Below are 23,964 nucleotides of genomic sequence, written 5' to 3' on the forward strand. Positions count from 1 at the left end.
AGGCACAAATGAACAATGAGAAATATGGTCTGAGTGCATTCACAATCCTTTTGTAGCCCTGGCTCGTAGAAAGCCCCTTGTGGTTTTTATAAACTCTGGGACACACAACACACACTGTTTTGGGACAAGGAGACACCCCCCCCCGTTGACTCATGTAATGGTAGCATTGAGACTGGACTACTGTAACATGCTGTTTGTAGGGTTGCCCTGAAAGCTGGCCTGAAAGCTTCATGATAGAAGGCAGCAACTTGGCTTCTGTTGGGGATGTCCTCCCGTGAGCATATAACAACGATTCTGAAAGATCTGTGTTGGCTGCCAATATGCTACTGAGCAAACTTCAAGGTTGACTTACAAAGACCCATACAGCTTGGGACTCTGTTCCTTGAAGGAATGCCTAGATTTGAAAAACACCACCCTTCCCTGCATACAACCTGCAGTGATACCGTCATGAATTATGCCACCTCTGTCTGTCTAATGTGTAGAACTGCTCTTGTTTAGGAGAGGCTCTTGAAGATGTATTATTAAGGGGGAAACATGCCAAAATATAAAGAGATACAAGCTCTGAGAGAACAGATGCCATTAACCCAACCAGCTAAAAAAATGGTTGCTTCATTAATCATTTGCACATTTTTTTTTAAAAAAAGAAATGGACACTTCAAAGATCAGAAATATTAACCTGGGGACACATTTAGAATTTTAATATACTTTTGCTTTTTCAAAAAATGTAACTTTTTTTATTGCTTTAAAGGTCTGGCCAGTCCTTGATGGTGCTACAACTGAATTTCAATAGTCATTGGTGCTGTGCTCCGTTTTAAACAGCACAGATAAAAGCAAATTGAGCTCTGTTGGGATCAGACCTATCCTGGAGAGGACACTGTCTTCATTACACGGTTATCCCTACAATATAAGTAACATGCTTAAAGCTGAAGCTGTGGTTCACGTACTATGAAAGTGTTATCCAGCACAGGACAAATCCTGCAGTATTTAATGAGAGAATATATTTCCTTCCGAAATCTCTAGAAGATTATGATATCCTATTAGGTTCTTCTGCTAACTCTCTCTGCAAGGACTGGAACTGCTGTGGATGGCCAGGAAATGAACAGGCACCAACTTACCGAAGAGGCAAACAAGGAGGAAGCTACTGGTTTTCCAAATTTATTGACTTAGCTGGCTCTCAAGCTATAAATTGGTGGCGGGTGAGCAATCTGCGGCCCTCTAAATGTTGTTGGACTCCAACATCCATTATGTCCATGCAGGATGGTGAGTGGTCAAGGATGATGGGAGTTGGAGTTCAATAACATTTGGTTTCCAATTCCAGTTTTATAGCATCCAGAGACAATCTAAGCTTACACAGTGGGGATGGGGAATGAACATGTCTCAGTGAAACCAAAACATGTCCCTGATTTCCTCGTGCTATCTATTCCTTTCCTAACTTGTTGCTTGTTTAAGGCTCTCTCCAAACCAAGTTCCATGAAGACTTTTGGTGCTGTGTGTGCGCACGCGCATTCTTCTCACTGACAGAATATTCTGCGGGAAATGTATAGGGTTCTGTTCAGCTCATCCATATGCTGCTTTCTGCCTTGTGAAAGGAGTCCCAGAAGAATGCAAATGGTATGGGAACAAACGCCGTAAAGTAGGAGGCAGGCTCTTTATATAATGAGAAAGCCACATTCCCAATTAAATGAAAGGCAATTTAAGCCTTGCAGAATGAAAAGCCTAAAGCGTTTCATGAGTTTGTCCGTCTCCATTGTGTTTATAATAATGTGACAGACATGAAGATGTTTTCCTAGGGCACAGACAAATGGAAAGATAGATGATGATAGATAAGAAATAGATAGATAGATAATAGATGGATAGATGATAGATAGATAGATGGATAGATGATAGATAGATAGATAGATAGATAGATAGATAGATAGATAGATAGATGATAGATAGATAGATAGATAGATAGATAGATAGATAGATAGATGATAGATAGAGATAGATGATAGAGTTTCCCTATATGAAAGGAAGGAAAACTAACATTATTTTGCTTGAATAAGATAGCCACAGATTTAAATATTTCTGATCTACTCAGTTGAGAGATGTCTGAGACTGGTTCAGCTGTGCTGGTCCATGTGGTTGTCATATAATTGGGTGGGGAAGCCTGAATGGTACAGTCCATGTAATGCTCTTTGAGTAAGCAGTATGGAAGAGGCTAGGCACTTGCTTATCATCACAACATCATCTGGCAGAGCACAAGACTGCTGCCTGGACAACCTGACTTTTAGACCATTCCTCTGCTACCAGATCTGCTTGTGTGTTTTTACACTAAAAGGTAAAGGTAAAGGGACCCCTGACCATTAGGTCCAGTCGTGACCGACTCTGGGGTTGTGGCGCTCATCTTGCTTTATTGGCCGAGGGAGCCGGTGTACAGCTTCCGGGTCATGTGGCCAGCATGACAAAGCCGCTTCTGGTGAACCAGAGCAGCGCATGGAAACGCCGTTTACTTTCCCGCCGGAGTGGTACCTATTTATCTACTTGCACTTTGACATGCTTTTGAACTGCTAGGTTGGCAGGAGCAGGGACCAAGCAACGGGAGCTCACCCCATCATGGGGATTCGAACCACGACCTTCTGATGGGCAAGTCCTGGGCTCTGTGGTTTAACCCACAGCTCCACTCGCGTCCCTTAGTTTTTGCACTAGGGATGCGCAAAGATGGGCTGAAGATGGGAAAAATCAAAGAAACCAAGATAGATAGATTTGTTTTTACACTAGGGATGGGCAAATCTATCAATCTTGGTTTCTTTGATTTTTCCCATCTTCAGCTCTCCACATTTCCACATCCCATTGCCATGTTTTAAACTCATGAAAATTCATCAGCATCTTCGTACAAATTGCTCTTCATATCTACATTTTGGGGGGTATGCAGTTTTGCCTAATGCGCATATTTTTGCAACACAGTTGCCCATAATAGAATGCATGTTTGTGTCCCTCCCCAACATATACAGTTTTATGCATGTGTTATCTTTGTAAATGCATTTATGCACACATAGCACAGCTGGAGAGGTGCACTGGAAAATTCAGAAAACTGTGAATTAGCTGCATTTTGGTTTGCATATGGTTTGGAAATTGTGAATCAGTTGCGTTCACCTTTAAATGTGAACTGAATTCTGCACGATCCACACTACATATACAAGTGCATGAAACCATATCTTCCATGTGTGTTTATGTAAGTACCACTTTGGGGAAATCTTTAGTCAAGACGATTGTGTGCCACAGGGGTTATTGCAGTGGACACAATTACTTTAGCAATGCCAATATCACCTTGCTTAAGGTGGGGTTGGGGGTTGGGAATTAACAACAACCAACAAATGCCAATACTGATTAATATAAAATATGTAGTAACACAATATGGCTGATGGTGAGTAAAATGCCATTTGCTGCTTAAATAGCAGTTAGAGAAATATAGAACAGCAAGATCATTTTGCACATTACAAAGACTGTCCAAATTAATGTCGCCTGGACAATAAACTGCTAGGGAATATGGCCAAATAAAGGCCTAAAAACACTGGGGAGGGAATCTTGATTGACTGGACTTGGACTAACATGAGTGTTCAGAGACAATGAGATTAGGGAAATGAGAAAGGTAGAGAGAGAAAGGAAGAACAAGATGCCAATAATTACCTGTCCTGAGAAAGGGAAATGGTCTCCTGAATTTTACCAAGACACGCAAGTGTTGTGGGTGAGTCTGAAATTTCTGGAAATGATTTTTTTTAAAAGCTAATAAGTGACCATTCACTTGCAGATGGCCTGCAAACAGGCTAATCTTGTGAGCAATATAAGGCTGGACAAACTCACAGAGTGACAATGGTAATTTTCACTTTCCCGGTGTGCCTCACGCCCAATGTGTCACTATCGTAAGCGTGCTTGCTCACATGGTAGACATGTTGGAGTAGTTATATGCACAGATAAGATGGTAGCCATAGCATCTAAACAAGGGGTGCACAAGCACCCCACTGCTTACCTCAAAAGGAGTTGAATCTAGCCCAAGTCTCTTCCCTGGTTTGGAAGGATATTGGGGTGCATCCACTGCCTGCCTCCTTTCTGTGTCCCCAAGGTATGGAGGAAGTGGGTGGCAGTGTTTTTTGTAAAAACAAGGTGAATGCAGATCTTGCACCGGAGCACTCTGGCAGGGGTGTTAGCAAAAGCAAGACTCTACCAAATACTCTTGATATCGAACTGGCTCTTAATTGCACAATGAATAAGATCACACGTTTCATTTATTTTGCCATTCTTTTTTCTTCCACTTCTGTTTCGATAGAAAAGAAAGAGGGATCATATATATTTTCAAAAACTTGTACAAAAATGGCTTTTGAATAAAGAAATCTCCATCTTCTTCATTATTATTTTTAAAATGCAAAACAGAGAAGAAGAGAGAGAGAGAAAAAACCTTCCGCGTTTCAATACCTGAGAGTTATAAGTGTGACAAATCCACTCTTGCTATGAATTCTGGTTTTTATAAAAAGGCTACTTAGGGACGAGATAGTTTTAGATCTAAGAAACATGTAAAAATGACTCATTGTTAATGGGGTGAGCTCTTTGCATTTGGATTAGGGTTAACTGACAGTAACCAGTCACCTTTTATTCTCACAGATTCCGCCAGAGGAATGCTTTGTGCAGGTCTGAAAAAGATAGAATTAGGTGTTCCATTTATACTATTGATCTTAATAACCTACTCTCATAAATACCTACTTTATGACATCAATAAAAAAGGGAATAGTGGCAACTCCTAACAATGGAAAATTGTTACTTTGTAATTGAAGTCTTTCAATGAGCATCTCAAAGAGTCACCGTAGTGGTACAGGAGTGATATTTTATTGCCAGTGTTTAAATATCTGTCCAGAGAGACTCCTCTCTTCTTTTTCTTCTTCTTTATTTAACAGCTCTAATTAATTGAGCACACTCCAGCTTCTGGGTTCCTATGGTTATCAGAGCTTTTCTTTCCCATCTGTGATTCTTTCCCCCTTTCACTCATAGGCATAAAAGGCACTCTTCCTCCATTCAGGGCCAGGATGGGTACAGGAGAGAGAGGGGGAATTTAGGCTGAATTTAGGCAAAGTGAAGAAGAGGAGGGCCCTTTATTGAAAATATCTTTTTATAATATGTGACTGATGAATGCTATTTGCTGTTAAGAGAGAATGTCAAAAGGAGTTTATATTATATTGTGTGTGTGTTGGGGTGTGGAAGAATTTTTTTGTTACATTATTCAATTTGTTTTCTTATGCTAAAGACCTTATTAATTTCACAATCTGTTTTTAATTTATTATTTTAAGTTTTCAAAAGTCTTAAAATATTGTTAATTTTTCTTATTTCTTGTTTTATCTTTTTTTTTAGTAAACTGCTTTGAGGTGGGGTATTCCCCCCCCCAATTAAGCGATGTATAAATTTTATGCAATAAGAAATAATAATAAAAAACAGAGTAGTCAATAAGCCAAATCACATTAGTTCCTCTATTCATTTGTTTTAATTTGAATGCTTGTTTAATTTTCATTTTCCCCTACAACATATGTTAGCAGAGCTTCCATTTAATTCCCAAAGAATTCCAGAATTTCTGGGCAGGGGTGATGAACGAATGACCCTCCAGATATTGTTGGACTATAATTCCCATCATTGCTGATCATTGGCCACTCTGGTTGGTGCTAACAGATTCCTATCCCTGTTCTGAGGCATTCCTTGTTGGGGGGGGGGATGGTAGCAACCATAAAAAAAATGCTCCCCACCCACTGAACACAATTTTCCCTCTGGAAAACAGCCAAATGATGCAAGGATTGGGTTATTCCCAGCTGGGACTAAGTTTGAGATGCTACTTCTAGTGTATAAAGCCCTATACAGCTTGGCACAAGAATTCCTAAAATATCAGTTCACCATTAGATACCCAACTGATTACTGCACTCTGAAGGAAAGCACCTTTTGCAGATAACATCTTATCAGGAGGTCCATTTCATACAATATAAGAATCAGGACCATATTTCTCCCATTAAATATTTGACTGCACCATCTCTGTTTTCTTTTTGGTGCCTACTGAAGAAAGAACATCCTTTTTGATCTTTTCAGTAGATGTTTTAATTACTTTTTTGCTTGTGTGTTTGCTGCCCTAGGTTTCTTTAGGAGGAAGAGCGGGATATAAATTTAATAATATAAAACTTGGGGGAAATAAAATGTCAACTGCCAGGAGCGGCTGCCACAATCAGTGCTGCTGGAACAAGGAAAGAATAAGTCTCCCTGCCCTAAATAAATATGAATGAAAGGGTATGAACGGAAAATGGTGTCCATTCCCCCCCTTAAAGTATTATTTTTATTATTATTTACCCACCTTTCACCGAAAGGTCCCAGGGTTGGTTACAGCATTAAAACACAATTTAAACCCTCACAGTGATCTCCATTCTCCCATTCTGCTTCGGCTAGATCAAAAAACTTTTTGTGAGCACAAACACACCAACTACAGATCAGGCATAGGCAAACTCGGCCCTCCAGATGTTTTTGGGACTGCAACTCCCATCATCCCTGACCACTGGTCCTGTTAGCTAGAGATGATGGGAATTGTAGTCCCAAAACATCTGGAGGGCCAAGTTTGCCTATGCCTGAACTAGATTCCACCGTATGTCTCACTTGGGCTTGACAGCATAGTGTGGGGTCTGCACTCCACAGACATTGGTGAGCTGAACGGAACAGGCATAAAACTGGTGGATAGTTTTGAGGGACCTTCCAGACCCATGGTTCCATGACTCAAAGGCATACCAGCTGCTTTTCATAGCATTACACCTTGGGAAGATCCGGTGCATTCCCAAAGCACTGCAGATGTAATTCCACATTAACAATCCACTTTGGGATCATTAAAAAGAAACTGATCCCCCTGTAATGTTTTGACCAGTGTTGGAGCAGAGTCTATTCCACTGACACGGTAATGGAAGTTTCACTTGCAACTCCAATTTGCCCCTTGAAATTTAATCTGAACACCTTGAAAAAGACCGTTCCTGTAAGGAATCACAAGGAGAAGTCCTGGTCACATTACTGATCAACAACTGAATTGAGGGCAGGGTCCACTATAAAGTGAGATGATGATGATGGTGGTGGTGGTGATAATTTATTTCTACTCTGCTCATCTGGCTGAGTTTCCCCAGCCACTCTGGGAGGCTCCCGACAGAATATTAACAACAATAATAAAAAGCGATCAAACATCAAACTTCTATTTTTGCAGTTGGAAAGCTGCAAACATCAAACTTCTATTTTTGCAGTTGGAAAGCTGATAATATGCAGTTTGAAAAACACATAGGCAACATGTGTTTATTAAGCACTCAAATGACAGGCAATGCTGGGGACAGCATGCAGACATATTATATAAAGGCAGAATGTGCTCAGTTTCCATGTTGAAACTGCCCAAACCATATTTAAAATATTTCTTCCTTTTTGGCTATAACCTCCTCTCACTCACCTTCATTTTGTGGCAGGTAACCCTTCCTTGAAATACCTTTAAAGTTGGAAAAGTGATAAAGTCCCTTCTAGATTAGAATGGATCCAAAAAATGACTGAATATGTGAAACTAGACAATTTATCAGAAAAAACAAACAAACAAACAAACAAAAACAAATCAAAGGAAGTATTTATCTTAAAATGGGAAGTCTTTAAAATTTATTTGAATAATAGCAATGACAGTTTAAAGTCTGCAGCAGCATTTGAATAGCTTCAGTAGTGGTTTCAAGTATGATGTAAGATTTAAGATAGAACAAAGACTATAGAAAAAGACCATTTCTATGTTAGGATCTTGTGAACACTATTTATTGTATTGTTTCTTTTGTTTGGTGGTGATGGATATTTGTCTTTTCTTTAGTGATGTATTAAAGTGAATAATAATAATAATAGTAATAATGAAATACCTTTAAAATACAGTGGTATCTCGGGTTACATACGCTTCAGGTAACAGACGCTTCAGGTTACAGACTCCGCTAACCCAGAAATGGTACCTCGGGTTAAGAACTTTGCTTCAGGATGAGAACAGAAATTGTGCTCCGGTGGTGCGGTGGCAGCAGGAGGGCCCATTAGCTAAAGTGGTGCTTCAGGTTAAGAACAGTTTCAGGTTAAGAACAGACCTCTGGAACCAATTAAGTTCTTAACCCGAGGTACCACTGTACCCCCTTTTTGTGTCCATGAGTTACTGAGCTAATGCAGGTTTGTAAATGGATCATCACTGTACATACAGACTGCTGGTTCCTATAGCAAACCAGCCACTGATGTAGGGTGAAAGTAAGGAGCAAAGTGTGCATTTCCTTTTTTGAAAAATGCATGGTGTCTGAAGGGAATTTGTGCCGTTGGGAAATCTTCTTTTAACCCCTCAACTTGCATCCCATCCTACCCTTCCACCAAGCAGGCCCACTGTCCTCAAATGCTGCGGCGGATGGTGTCTTGTCACCAGTGTTGACGTAATATTCAACCATCTGTCCAGCTTCCTTCCTGCGCATGGATTGGGGCCCCCACCATCAAGGCCACTCTCCCTGGCCGCAAAATGCCTTAGCCTAGCACCAGATAAAATTATTCTAAAATAAGCCGTCTGATTATTATATGTGTGGAAGTTGGTAACACTCGGCCCCAGGTGAAATTAGGACGTAGGCACGAAGCTAAATTATATCACAGCTATCATTTTAATGGTTGTATAAAAGGGAAAGTATGATCTAACTTTTTGACACCTGAAGATACAGATGGATCTTTCCCACACATACACATGCAGTATTTAATTAAGTTACTGACAATTTGCTGCCCTTTGATGGCACTCGAAATATGTCGCCTGATGATACCACTGGCGATGAGAGCAGCAGGCGCTGACGGAAGGTTTTGACTGAAGTTTCATGGAATATGCAAAGCATTAAAACAGAATGCTGTTAATTGCAGGGCTGAAATAGATATGTTAAATGCGCTGTTGCATATTCTGCCCCCTGCCTGCCCTGGTGCAGTCCTGATCTTGATTGCCCCCTCCCCACAGCTGAACATATAGAAATGTAATTGCACATGCAATATTGCATGTATCTTTCACTTCCATGGTTTGCACATATTTTACTTGCAATTCAGGGTTTGAACATTTCATGCAAACAGCATATGGGTGGAATTGTTGTCTAAACACTTTGAAGTGTAATACCGACAAGGGAAGTCAAGATGTATTGTTTATTGTGGGATTATTAATATTATAACTGGTTGGGGTTTTTTGTTCACATCAGCCATTGCTAAATGCCCCAAATGCCTCTTAAATTCAAACAATGGGTTGGAGATTTCTTTTAAGATCAGTTTGTTAAAGCAGGGTTGGAGAACATTTCCTTTTCTGTGTACACACCATACATATCAAGCACCCCCTGCAAGAATACCCCTTCCAGAACTACAATCCCCAGGATTCTTGGTGTGTGTGCGTGTGTGTGTGTGCTGCCATCTCGCTCTGCCACCCCCTTCTCTTCTCCTCTCTTCCACACTTTCTCCTTGTGTGCAGGCTGCCAATTGAGGGACAGATAGTGGCAGCCTCAGGGTCTATCAGCCGTCCTTCCAATGCATGCAAAACATTCGGTGTGAATTTAGGCGCATACACGAGTAAATCCTCTTCATCTACTGCAGATCTGAGGACAGGGTCCATTCTCAAAGGAATGTGCTAGAGCCCTGCTGGTACAGGCCAGTGCCCTAATACAGGCTTAGAAATAAGAGTTTATGAGTAGAGATAAGTTCATGATAGTCCAAAGTCAGATTCTATGTGGGGGTCTCAGTTTCAAACATTGAGCAGAAGTCAGAAGTCAATTATGAACCAGAAACCAGAACAGGGCCCTGTTTCGATGTATTCACCTTCATCAGCTATGTGTGGGTAGATCAACGTGCGCACAGAAAAGCTCAAGATACACGTTGGGCCTGTCCTGGTTTCTGATCCATGATTGACTTCTGACTTCTGCTCAATGATTGAAACTGTGAGACCCCCATGTTGAATCTGACTATGGACTAACATGGACTTATCTCTGCTCATAAACTCTTATTTCTAATCCTGTAACAAATTATTGTGTTATACATATCTCTTTGAGTTTGAGCCTGTAATCTCTGTTAGAGTTTGTAATCTCTCTTTGAGTTTGTAATCCTTGTCAGAATACATACTTTTGAATGGATTAGTTTTTGTTACTACTGACTATTGATTTCCGAATAGGGACCACTCCCACTATTGAAACTTACATTGGCCTGAGTTCTTGGTGTGCTTTTTTCTTGGTATATTTAATAACAAGAACTCCAACTTATTTAACGTCAGTGGCCCAATACAGCCTAGCATCCCGTTTTCACAGAAGCCAATCAGATACCTATAGCAAGCCTGCAAGCAAGACCCGAGCCCTCTCCTCTCCTGTGATTCCCAGAAACTGGAACTGAGAGACAAGCTGTCTCTGAAAGTACAGGCAGAGCCTAGTCAATGGCTAGTGGCCTTCGAGAGTCATATTCTACATGAATTGGTCTAATCCTCTTTAAAAGCCATCTAGGTTGGGAGCCATCATGGCCTCCTGTGGGATCTAATCCCATCGTTTACCTATGTACTGTGTGAAGAAGGACTATCTTTTGTCTGTCTTGAATCTCCCAGTGTTCAGGTTCATTGGATGTCTGCAGGATCTAGTGGTCCAAGACAAGGAGAAAACTTGTTCAATTTCTCCACACCATATCTATTTCCCCCCATCTTTATCATCTTTGTCTCCTCTTTCCTGCCTTTAAGTAAAGGTAAAGGGACCCCTGACCATTAGGTCCAGTCATGGCTGACTCTGGGGTTGCGGCACTCATCTCGCTTTATTGGCCAAGGGAGCCAGTGTACAGCTTCCGGGTCATGTGGCCAGCATGACGAAGCCGCTTCTGGCGAACCAGAGCAGCACATGGAAACGCCGTTTACCTTCCCGCCAGAGCGGTACCTATTTATCTACTTGCACTTTGACGTGCTTTCAAATTGCTAGGTTGGCAGGAGCAGGGACCGAGCAATGGGAGCTCACCCTGTCGCGGGGATTCGAACCGCCGACCTTCTGATCGGCAAGTCCTAGGCTCTGTGGTTTAACCCACATTAATCTAAAAGGACCCAAATACTGCAATCCTTCATTGTTGGGTTGTTCGTTCATGCCCTCGATCACTTTTGTTCCCCTTTTCAGAACCTACTTTGGTCTCTCCACAAACCTACAGCATGGCCTGGTCGTTAGAAATGAGGGGGGAAATAGCTAATGTAATTACCACAGGAATGGGGGGAAATGAGTGTTATTGACCTTTTATTAGACAGTAGAAAATTTGTAAATTCCTAGGTGTTACCATCACGTTTCCAGGAGTAGGACAAAGGAGGTATTTCAGCCCTGGTCTATCCAATGCTTCCATAGACAGGTGTGTAAGTGATGTCTGTCTATATATGTTGAGGTGGGGAAACCATAAATGTGGTAGAAGATGTCCAGAAACAAAACTGAAGTAATCCTTTCCCCTTGCTTCTGATTTCATGATAATTTGGAATTCTTGGGAAGCTCGTTATCCAAGTGCCCAACTTCATGTGCTTAGGAGGCTCAGCCATAAATAGAAATTCCAGCATCTAACTCTTTTCACAGTACTATAATAATCTCCTTTCTATTTAGCCCCATCCAATGCCATCAGGACGACTTTTTTCATTGTACTGCATCCACATTAGAGGGAGCACAACACGATGCTTACCTCCATACCATGAAATAAAACAATGTTCTTGACATTTCCCCCCAAAACACATTTGAATGCTGTTTGCAAATCGACCTTGTGAATAAATTAAATAATAGCTTGTGAAAATGTCCTCCAGCACTCTGCCCCCTCTCTTCCCCTGAATGCATGCAAACACAGAGCAAGGTTGTTTACATTTCTTTTACGGTGTCTGGGAATTATACAGTAGATCGGTGCACATGAGTGTTGTCTTTGGGTATAGTTGTCATTTGTGCTCAGTGGGTTGCACACAATTTTGGTATGATTTGCCCTTCAAGTTGTCCAATTCTCTCTCCTGTCCCTGATGACCTGCATATTAAACTTCTCCGCTGCAAGACTCCAGATTTTGGGGGGTCCCTTCCATTTGTCAGACTCATTATAGCCACTCAATTGCTCTTCTCTATTAGATATGCTCTCACCGAACCGCATTCGGCAGTCCCTCTGAACTAATGGATACCTTTCGGAACAGAGGTTTTCAAGAGTCCCTTTCAAGGAAGGCTCAGTCAGTATCATTCTAGGGAAGAGAATAAATTTGAATGTAGAGCTTGTTTTCCTTGGCAATGGTTTGGAATTTTCTCTCTCTCTTGGAAACTTGAGCTGCGGTGGACCTATAGTGGGCAAAAGAGCCCAATTTACTTGCACTGGATTTTTTTTTTGTCATTATAGTGTTTGTTGAGATTAAAAAGAAACTTATCAGGGAGAATACGGCTTGGAGCCAGAGAGCCTCTTGTACCAGGTGAAAGTACTTCTGCTCATAAAGGGTGGGGGAGTTCCCGAATTTCTACCAATACTGCCTCAGCTGTAGCCCCCCAAGCATAACTGAACAAAAGTCTAAAAAGGTAAAGGTAAAGGACCCCTGACAGTTAAGTCCAGTTGCAGACGACTCTGGGGTTGCGGTGCTCATCTCGCTGTACAGGCCGAGGGAGCCGGCGTTTGTCTGCAGACAATTTTTCCGGGTCATGTGGCCAGCATGACTAAGCCGCTTCTGACGAAACCAGAGCAGTGCACGGAAACACCGTTTACCCTCCTGCCGGAGCGGTGCCTATTTATCTACTTGCATTTTTGGCGTGCTTTCGAACTGCTAGGTTGGCAGGAGCAGGGACCAAGGAACGGGAGCTCACCCCATCGTGGGGATTTTGAACCGCCAACCTTCTGATCAGCAAGCCCAAGAGGCTTAGACCACAGTGCCACCTGTGTCCCGAACAAAAGTCTAGAGGATCTGCAAATGTTCAGACGAAGTTGAAGGATTGCAAGTTAAGACATGCAAATCTATCCATTTCAGCTTCTCACTTTTTCCATCTTAAATTCAGTTTTCCACAACTCCACATCCTTTGTGAATTTTTTTAAACAGTCCTATTGAAAATTCACCAGCATTTTAATGCAAGTATCCCCCAATATACACTTTTGTAATATAATTTACATATGCTTGTACGCCATTTTGCATGATAAGACACATTTCTGCAGAGCAATTCCCTCCCCCCCAGGGGTTATGTTATTACCCCCAATATGTTCATTTTCGTGGACACTGCACCCCTGTATGTGCATTCCTATACACAATACTTGGCTGGAGAGGTGCATCACAAAATTCATGAAGGTGTGAATCCCCAAGAATTCCTTTGTTTTGGCTCTTCTTTTGTTTCAGAAAGTGTGAATTACGGATGTTCATCTTTAAAAGTGAACTGAATCAAATTTATCCCCCAACCCGCACTGCAAGGGCATTCAGATTCCAGATCAAAGCCTATAGGCTGATGAAATGTTTTTGCATTAGCTACCAGCCACGGCAACAGATAAGATGTCTTCTATATATTCACCTTGATATACATTTTCTCTTTATTCTAAAGATAGGTGACTGATTGAGAACTTACTGAAAATGATGACTAACTAGGAACAGGATAGAGAAGTGATTTCTATCTAGAACTGTCTCTGCATTGCCCACTGGTTGTAAACATTTTTTAAAAACTTTATGGAGAATTGGCAACTGATTTTACTCATTCTCCTGCTCATCCCTTCCTTTCCCCCATTCCCATTCCAGACTGTCAGCCTGGAATTGTGTGATTTTCTTCATCTCTGAGAAGTGCCTACAAAACATTAAGCACAATAATGCTGTAGATCAGTGTTTCCCAAACTTGGGTCTCCAGCTTTTTTGGACTACCGTGCCCATCATTCCTACCTAGCAGGGCCAGTGGTTGGGCATGGTGGGAACTGTAGTCCAAAAACAGCTGTAGATGTTGATGCAGAGCATGAGGTTTCTATTTTCAAGCCCAGTGGTACAGATCATGAAATATCATTGTTGGGACCTCGTGAGCGGATGATTCCAGGAATGTTTTGTTTTGTTTTTAACTCCACAACGTTTGACATTTCAGCTCTTTTGAATTCAACAGCTTGCCCTCTGTTTTCAAAGATATTTTTATATTTTGTTTCAGTGCTTTAATACAAAAGCTCCCGAGTGTTAAAGCCCAGCTTGGCTGCATGGATCTGAATTTGAATAACTTTGTTTGGAATATTACCTTCCTAAACCACAATGACACCTTCGTCCCTGTCGCTGTATGCACTTTTAACACTGCCCCCTCCCTATCTCCTGTGGTTCTGTAATATAAATCCATCTGGTCTTAGGCCATTCTGGGTTGACGTGTCAACCAGACGACATCCACTGGCAACAAACATTTGGTTGTTATAATGTTCTGCTGTTTTGCTTGACCTTTCCTGAGAGAAAAGGATAACTTTGTTCATGCCTGGAAACTTTCACATGGGGAAATGTGTATTGTTTTCATGATGACGATGGGTAATTTTCCACTAGGAGCATTGCCAAAAAAAGAATTATTGTGGCTGGCTATATGACTTGTTTACCTATTTTCCAAAGCCGTGGAAACTTTTGTGACTGCTGTGTTGTCTTGAGACACATAAGATGCCCATCCGAAAGGCAAATACCAGAGAATGCTTTCATATCAATGATAGAATAACTGTACTCTAGACCAGAGGCAGACAATGTTGGTGCCTTCCAGATGTTGGACTACAACTGCCATAATCCCTAGCCAACAGAACCAGTGGTCAAAGATGATGGGAACTGTAGTCTGAAAACAGCTGGAGACCCAAGGTTGGCAAACACAGCTCTAGCTCAGGGCAGACAATGTGGTGCCTTCCAGATGTTTTAGACTACAACTCCCATCACAGACAATGGTCAGGGAAGCTGGGAGTTGTGGTCCAAAATATCTGTAGGGCACCACATTGGCTACCTGCAATAGACTTTCACTCTTGCTATACTTAGTTTCATAACTTTGCTTTGAGAGCCTGCCCTGCAAAAGCCTATGAAACAGGTGATAGGTAATCAGTTAACTGAGTGAATGGATAAAGCAAGGCAGGGAATAGCCATGCACCTCACATGAGCTTTCTCTCTCTCTCTTTTTATTATTTATATGCCGCCCATCCGACCGGTTTGCCCCAACCACTTTGGGTAGCTCCCAACAAAACATCAAAACCACAACAAATCAAACAAAGTCAAATAGTTACGGTATTTGTCTCTTAGACATCTGATGGGAGGGCAGGCGCCACTACTGAGAAGGCTCCCTCTAACTTCACTTCTCACAGTGAAGGAATATATATTTACAGATGCAGCATTGAGAATAGAAATAATGGGCAGCAAGATTCTGTCTTCCTAATCCAAAAAATTAACAGCCTGGGAAACTGGAGGGCAGCTGCACCCACTCCAAAGATGACAGGTTATTCTGGACACAGTTTTTGTTGCCATGGATTATAGCTCCTGAGGATAGAATTGCAGTTCAAGGAAAGTGCTAGTTTTTCTTGTTAGTCCTTCCTGGAGGGCCTCCCCTGCCATCCAGTTTGTGTTGTTAATATTTCTACTGCACCAGGTATGGCCTTCATTTGCAAAGGCTGGTAGTGGATTGCTTGTCTTGTCTTTCCTCTCAGCAGTGAAAAACACTACCAACCTTAAACATCCAAAACATGGTGTTAATGCTTATTTTCTATTCCTTTGCTGTTGAATGTAGCACAATATATAATGCTTCCATAGTGCGGAATTTTGCTTTAATATGATGCTTCCAAGGTCTTTTTTAAAGCTGTGTGTTTGTGTGTGTGTAGGCCTCTGCCCATGATTCTCGGCCAACAACTGCTGGAGTCAATTCACCCTGTGGTGAAGACCCTGTGCGTTATCTTGGCAATATAACCTGGGTTTACTAAGATAGTATGTATGTAGGAACAACCAATCCTCTACTGAAAATGCCCTTTTCCATGCTGTCCTTGCTCCAGCTGGGATTCTTTCTGGTTATGCAACTGCCAGGGAACTGACATCGGAGCGAGAGGCGAAGGGGAGGCTCCCAGATGATGCTGGCGAAGGACCCAGCAGCAGGGGGAGAAACAGCTCAGTAGAGGGGGAAGCTAATCAGCGCAACACCAGGGATAAAGGGGGGCAGACGGGGGAATTGGAGAGAGGGCTCCAGGACTCTTCACTGGACATCAGTGAGGAGAGCCCAGGTCCTCCGCTACCCACGCCTTCCCTGCGCAGAAGACTCCCGCGCAGTGAGAGGAGGAGGAGACTGGGTGTCAAACAACTTTTATGCTGGAAGAGGTTCAAGAAACGCCCACTGACGGATTCTGCCAGTGACTGAGGCAGCCACGATGAGAAGGGGCTGTGCAGTCAGAAAGGTTTAACAAGGCAAATTAACCGAGAAAGGCACCAGTTTACGCACGAGTAACTCATACCTATTACAGCAACCAATCAGGTTATGGGTACAGAGTGATGTAAAATGCTGCTGGGGAGAATTAGTGGGCAGAGAGGGCAAAGGATACCACCTCAAAAAGAAAAAAGAGGCAGCTGCACAGAATATAGTTATCCATTGAATTTCACAGAAAGCACTGAGGGAAGCATTTAATGCTTATTGTTAAAAAATAGTTTGGGGCAACTTTTCACTTCAGCTCTCCTAGGAAGCAGGTGGCAATGTTGGAGGAAGGGAAAACCAATATCAGGCAGAAGGACCAATGGATTGCCGGCTTCCTCAACCTGGTGCCCTCCACATAATTTGGATTTCAACTTGCCATCTTCCCCAAAAGACCAAAAAAGGAAAATCAAAGGCACTGGCGAATGACATGTATCTCTCTTTTTGGAAAGCTTTCTTTCTTTGAAAGTTGGCCCTGGTGGGAATAAGTGCCCCCGAGTGCACCGTATCTTAACTCTGCCTCCCGCAGACCTTTATTTTAGATCAATGTTGTCGACAAGAACCTTTTCAAAGTTCTGCCTTCCCATCTGAAGCGAGTCTGTCCCCCTTATCATTGATCCAGACCAGATTGGTTTTATTAAAAACAGAAGTTCCTCCCACGACATGTGGCGATTATTTAGCACTCTGCGTTTTTCCTGTAAATACCACGAAGCACTGTTAGCCCTCAGTCTGTACACAGAAAGTGCTGGCGAGCTTGCAAAATTAAAAGAAGAGCTATTTCTAGTGTGCGAGTTTGAAGTCTGGTCTGTGCCTACTTTACTTTAGTCATCGAGGTGGCGGGGAATGGCAACCAGATGATTAGGCGATCAACGTAAGGAAAGGTCTAAAATAAAGACTTGGTTAGAGGTTGTTCAGCTACTACATGGTGAAAAGAAGAACACAAAACCCACATGCATGTATGCTGCTCTGTGTGCGCACAGTGCAATTTATCATTATTTAGTAAACTTACTAGCTGCTTTTCTTAAAACTTAAAATCACTTACTGCAATACATAAATGCAACATACATTAAAACCAGCATGAAACATTGAAAAATCTACAACCTTCTCATATCTGAAAGACAGGATTAAAACATCTCAACCACGCAGATAATTAAAAGCCAGAGGCCTGGCAGGAAAAATGTTTTTGCCTAGCGACTAAAGACATGTAATGATGGCACCAGGCAAGCCTTGCTGGGGAGAGCATTCCACAATATACACATGAGAACATTCACCAAGTGAGGTAAAACATGGATTCCATACTATTTCCTAGGCAGCAAAACTTTCCGTGTAAGGTGGAGACACTTTGAGCTCAAATGGCAGTTTGAAAGGGAAGATGGGACCTGGCGTGTGTATGCTCCTTTTACTTCTGCCTCAATTAATCAGGATATTATTCTTATATTATATGACATCTGAGGTCAAGATGGCATACAGAGTCCTCACCCTCTCCATTTTACAACTGCAGTAGGCTATGCTGAGAGACAGTGACTGCCCCAAGTGCTGCTGCTTCTTCTTCCTCTTCCTCCTCCTCCTCCTCCTCCTCCTCTTCTTCTTCTTATCACTCATAGCCGAGTAAGAATAGAATAGAATTTATTATTTATACCCCGCCCATCTGGCTGGGTTTTCCCAGCCACTCTGGGCAGCTTCCAACAAATACAGTGGTCAGATTAGTAAGATTGACTTCCATAAACATGGTTTTAACAGTGGGTCTGTAAGTGACTGTGGAGGCCAATTCTGGATCCACACGTCCTTCCACAGTGGGGACATTGATTGGTTTCTGGGTGGGAGTTGATCACGGTGAGGATTTGCCAAGTGTGCCTTCCTCTTGGCACATTTCTCCCTTTTGTCCTGAGTTTGAGCATCTTCAAAGCCCATGACGCCTTTGGTAGAGACTGTTCTCCAACTGGAGCGCTCGCAGGCTAGTGTTTTCCAGTTGCCAGTGTTCATACTAAGCTACATGGCTGAGGGGAAATCTGAATCCGGGTCTCTCAGGTATTAGACCAACCATCTAACCACTGGCTCTCACAATGGCTCTCACATTTAGCACACTACACACCACACTAGATTTTTGTATCATTTTTCTGGTTGTTCCTTATTCCTTCCTGGAAGGCCTCCCTTGCCACCAAGTTGGTGCTGTCAATATTTCTGTTGTGCCAGTCATGGCCTTTATTTGCAAAGGGTGGCAGTGGATTGCTTGTCTTGTCTTTCCTCTTAATGGTCAAAACACCACCGAGCTTTCCCAGCTGCATGAATGTTGTGACCCCAAAACGACTTAGAAACATGATACAAACACTAAAACCAACTGCAACAAACACAAACCACCCCCCTGAAACTAATTGGTTTCTGCCATAGGGGGTCCATTTTCTACAGTTTTAAAACTAATCTTTTGTTACTTTTTCTAAACATTTTAGCTGTACGTCACTTTTGGAGTAGTAATAATAATAATAATAATAATAATAATAATAATAATGTGACTGCTGAGCAGGGATGCTATAGCAACAGATTGAACTTAATGATTTTTGAGCACCACTCCAACTTTCTGATTCTACAGCTTTAAGAAAGTGGAAGTTCAAAAATAAGTGAAATGGCCCAAGGTCACCAAGGAGAGAAGGAAGCAAACCCCAAAGCTCTGAAGCCTTAGGTGTTTCATCAGAAAAATCTCCACTCATTATGCTACCATATCTGACATTCAAAACATTATGCAATCAATGCCTGCTTTGTAATATATATATATATTTAATCCCAGCACTTTCAGTTTGTTTATCTAATGGCCCTATTGCCAGGTCCGTAAAATTTGATGCTACCATTTTGTCCATTTATACTGGCAAGCGGATGTTGAAAATCCTCTGTTTACACTGCCAGTAGGAACACAGCGATTGACCTCTAACTTTCTAATCCTTTATAAAAGACATGCTTCAGTAACATTGCGCAGCAGCAAGACCGGGAGATTGGAGATTTGCAAGTGTAAAAACGGTTACCCTTTACAATGTCACAATGCCTATTCATATCAGGTTGGGGGGACTTGTGGGCCTCCAGATCTCATTGGACTCCAACTCCTTCCACTGTTGGGGGCATTATGCCTCTGAATGCCAGCTGCTGTAAACTGTGGGAGGAGAGAGTGCTGTTGTGCTCAGGACCTCCTTATGGGCTTCCCATAGGCATCTGGGTGGCCGCTGTGAGAATAGGATACCAAACCAGGTTGGCCACTGGCCAGATCCAGGATCTTCTTATGTTCTCCCATTAGTCCCAGACAACATGGCCAATAGCCAGAGACAGTGGGAGTTGCAATCCATTGATTTCTGGAAGAGTACAGGTTCCCCATCCCTGTTCATCTGCTGGGGATGTTGAAAAAGACAGATCCTGATTATTTATTTCCTACTCTGGTGGATTAAGCAGATGAGACCAATAGCAGGGTCCAAGAGTCAGGAAGGTGGTTTCTGCTCATGCTGTAGAGGGAAGTGACAGACAGATGGGGCTCATCAACCTGGGAAGATAACCCATGTAAGAGAAGGAAAACTCTTATCCTAAACCTCCTCTGCCAGAAGGAAAGGCTAAGGAGTAAGCCCTACATGAATACAGAGCAGAGTCTTTAAGACAGTTGGATGGCACCTTGTACACCTCCTTTGGGCAACTCCTGCAACCAAGCTGGAGCCAAATGTATTGCTCTGCTTTCCCTTGGACCACAATAGTGAGTCTTGTCATCTGGGCAGCCCAGGACTTCCACACACTCTGCCCAGGCTTGTGCCCCAGGGAGGCCACTTCAGTTTGACTTCTTCCCCAGAGGTGCACTCCATTGTCTCTTGAAACAGATGGATGTCAGCATCATCATCAACAACAAATTTCTTCCTTTAAAATTAAAACAAGTTCATTTCCCACCACATCCATCTTTATAGAAAGTGTGTCCAAGTTATAAGAAAGGAGATTCCAACTGAAAATCAGGAAGAACTTTCTGATAGTAAGTGCTTCTCGAGAGTGGAACGGAATTCCTTGGGTGGTGGTGGACTGTCCTTCCTTGGAGGTTTTTAAGCAGAGGTTGGGTGGCCACCTGTCAGGGGTTCTTTAGCTGCGATTCCTGCATTGCAGGGGGTGGACTAGATGACTCTTGGGGTCCCTTCCAACTTTACAATTCTATGATTCTGTGATTCTGTGGCAGATGAAATGTTTCATCCCACCCACTAACCATTATCTATACTTGCAATCTTGTTTGAATAATATGTTTAGCTCTAAAACGATGACTGAGCTCTGGTCCCCAGAGTTCCCTAGGAAAAGGGGTTAGCTGCTCTTAGAACTGCAGCTCTGTGAGGGGAATAACTCTCAGCACCCTTAACAGACTACAGCTCCGAGGATTCCTTGTGGGAAGCTATGACTGTTTAAAGTGCTGTGCTATTGCTTTAAATGGGCCTTAATTTAACCAGATTTAGGAATCCAGACTGAGCAGACCTTTTTTCTTTTCTTTTTACCAAGTATGCAGTAAATGTTCTTTGGAATAAACAATAAAACCAGCAGCTGACTTTTTGCAGTTAGTAGGGTTGCCATACATCCAGGAAATCCAGGACATGTCCTCTTTTAGGTGGCCTACATGCCCATCTGGTGGTTTTTTTGTTTTACAATTTTAAGCAAATGTACAGGTTTTGGGGGAGTTTTAAAATTTTGTCGGTGAGTGGGTGGGTGACCTGGGTTCTGTCTCTGACAAGGGCTCTGGTGCAGGTGAGTCCAGCTGTGTTTTGGGCTCTGGTGCTGGTGGCTCAACAACTTTTTTGTCCAGATTTTTGGATATATGGCAACCCTAGCAGTTAGGAAAATAGCAGGGAAATGCACTAATAAACAACTGATTAACAGGAAGACTATATGACCACACCATAAGCAAATTGGGAAGAAATCAAGGTGAATGCTCACTATCATATTACCTCCCTACAAACAAATCAGAATGAATAAGGTGTAGGCATCATATAAACTCTGTGTAAGTTCTGTGCAGGCAAATCAGAATGAATGCTCAATAAACAGGTCATTTGGGGGAACCCTTTGCTACCTAATGTCCCCTAATAGGAAATGACAGGGAGGCAGGGGTGGTAGTGGCTAGGAGTGCAGAGACCTGGGGACAAAAGAAGGATGCTAAACAAAGCCACATTGTATTAATTTTGAAAAGGAAACAGAAGCTGAAATATTAGGAATCATAGATTGCAAACACACCATATATTTAAAGCACATTTAAGTCACACGAATTCACCACCAAGGATCACGGGAACTGTAGTTCAACCCCCCGAGCTATAATTCCTAGCACCTTTAGCAAACTACAGCTTCCAGGGTTCTTTGTGGTAAGTTATGTCTTTTCTAAGAGTGACCAGGCAAGGCAAAGCCTGCTGTGGGTTGTTAGTAAAATCTCTTGCTGCCTTGCTTTCTTTGGGAATTAATTTTCTATCCTTGGGCTTTTAAGGTGAACCCAGCTCCCTTTTAGGTACCTGAATTAAGGTGCCAATTTACAGTGCCAAGGACCAAAATCCTTTAATTACTCACAGAACCAGATTCAGCTGGACAAAAAGCAACCTCTGCCTTCCTTTCCAAGGCAGCCTTTCTTTTCATTGCTTACTTGAACTGGTCTCTTAAAGTATAATGACTCTGCATTATGCCTGGAGGATTCCTAAGTGAAGGTGAGACTGGAAGCATGTGCAACAGAGGCCACATCCACACCGTACATCAAAAGTACTATGATATCACCTTAAACAGTTTGTTAGGAGTGCTGAAGGCATACCCTCCAACATATAGAAATTTTGAGACGTCCTATTCCATACTCTCCAACATTTCTCCAATGAAAACAGGGACGTCCTAAGGAATAGTGGGACATTCTGGGATCAAATCAGAAACTGAGATCAGCTTCTGTAAATCCAGGACTGTCCCTGGAAAACAGGGGCACTTGGATGGTCTGTTTTGAGACCTCTGTTTCCCCTCACAAAGCTATGATGATCAAAGTCAGGACCAGCTCAAGACATTTTGGCACCTGAGGCGAACCACAAAATGGCGTCCGCCTGCCAGGGAAGATGGAGTGAGTGAAGATCTACAATAGGAACAAGGAGGAGGGGAATAAAGATCTACATTGGGAACAAAGGTGGGAGAAGACCAGCAACAGCTCCTATTCTCCAAGAGGTCACTGTAGAAGTAGCATTGGGCATAGCTGTCAACTTTTCCCTTTTCTTGCGAGGAATCCTATTCGGAATAAGGGAATTTCCCTTAAAAAGAGGGAAACGTTGACAGCTATGGCATGGGGGGCGGGGAGTTGCTGAGGAGAAGACAAATCTGACTTCCAAGGAGTGTGCCAGATCTGATTGATGTCCCTGAGAATCCTGCCGCCTAAGGAAGTTGCCTCACCTTGCCTCATGGGTGGGTTGGCTCTGCTCAAAGCAGTTGAACAATCCACGCATCTTCCCAGAGAACTCTGGGAACTGTAGCTCTGTGAAGGGAATAGGGGTTTCGCAGCACCACGAACAAACTTGGACTCCCAGAATTCTTTTGGGGAAGGCATAGCTGTTTAAAGTGGTTTGTTACTGATTTAAATGTACGGTGTGTATGTCACCTGAATGCTGCTAGAGTAGTGCAATGAATGATTAGAGAATTCCCCCCCACCATCAAAATAAGGTTATGTATATGCTGTTTTCATGGACATAGCTCACCCAAGGGAACTCACAACATCAGAAAAACACAACGAATGCAACAATATTAAAATAATCAAAACCAACAAAGGCAGTAACATTAGCAGTTATTTTAAAAAAGACAAGTTAAAACAGATAACAGGGACTAAAATGCCAACTCAGAGAGCTATCGTCTACAATATAGCACTTTTTTTGGGTGGGGTGGGGGAAAGCTCTGTTTAAGAAAAGGTGGTCTGAAAAAAGCAAGAACTATTTAGAAATCATTAAATAAAAGCAGGAATTGAGATATATATACAGCCGATGGAAAATGAAGAAGGAAGAAAATTAATGTTAAAATATTTTAAGTATTCTAAATATTGAAATGGAATTAGAAAAAAATATATATGTAACATTGAGCAGCAAATAAGGAAGGGAAGTGAAATGTATTGAAACAGGGTGGGAAGCCAACTTTTTAATTTGTATTAAATTTGAATTAATTGGTTATTATTATTAGTTTTTAAGCAATAAAAATTATTTGGAGGAAAAATATTATGTGCAGAGACGATGCATACCTCCGAGGGGAGTGAGCTCCATGATAAAATTATGCATGGTGCAGAAAAAGTGGACAGATAATTTTTATTCTCCCTCTCTCATAACAGCAGAACTCAGAGCCACCCAAGGAGGCTGAATCTTGGAAGATTCATGACAGACGAAATAAAGTACTTCATACAACACATAGTTAATCTATGGAACTCGCTCCCACAAGATGTGGCGGTGGCCACCAACTTGAATAATAATAATAATAATAATAATAATAATAATAATAATAATAATAATAATAATAATAATAATTTATTTATTTATACCCTGCCCATCTGGCTGGGTTTGCCCAGCCACTC

The sequence above is a fragment of the Podarcis bocagei genome (genome assembly GCF_964188305.1).
Source record: "Podarcis bocagei genome assembly, chromosome: 1".
NCBI lineage: Eukaryota > Metazoa > Chordata > Lepidosauria > Squamata > Lacertidae > Podarcis > Podarcis bocagei.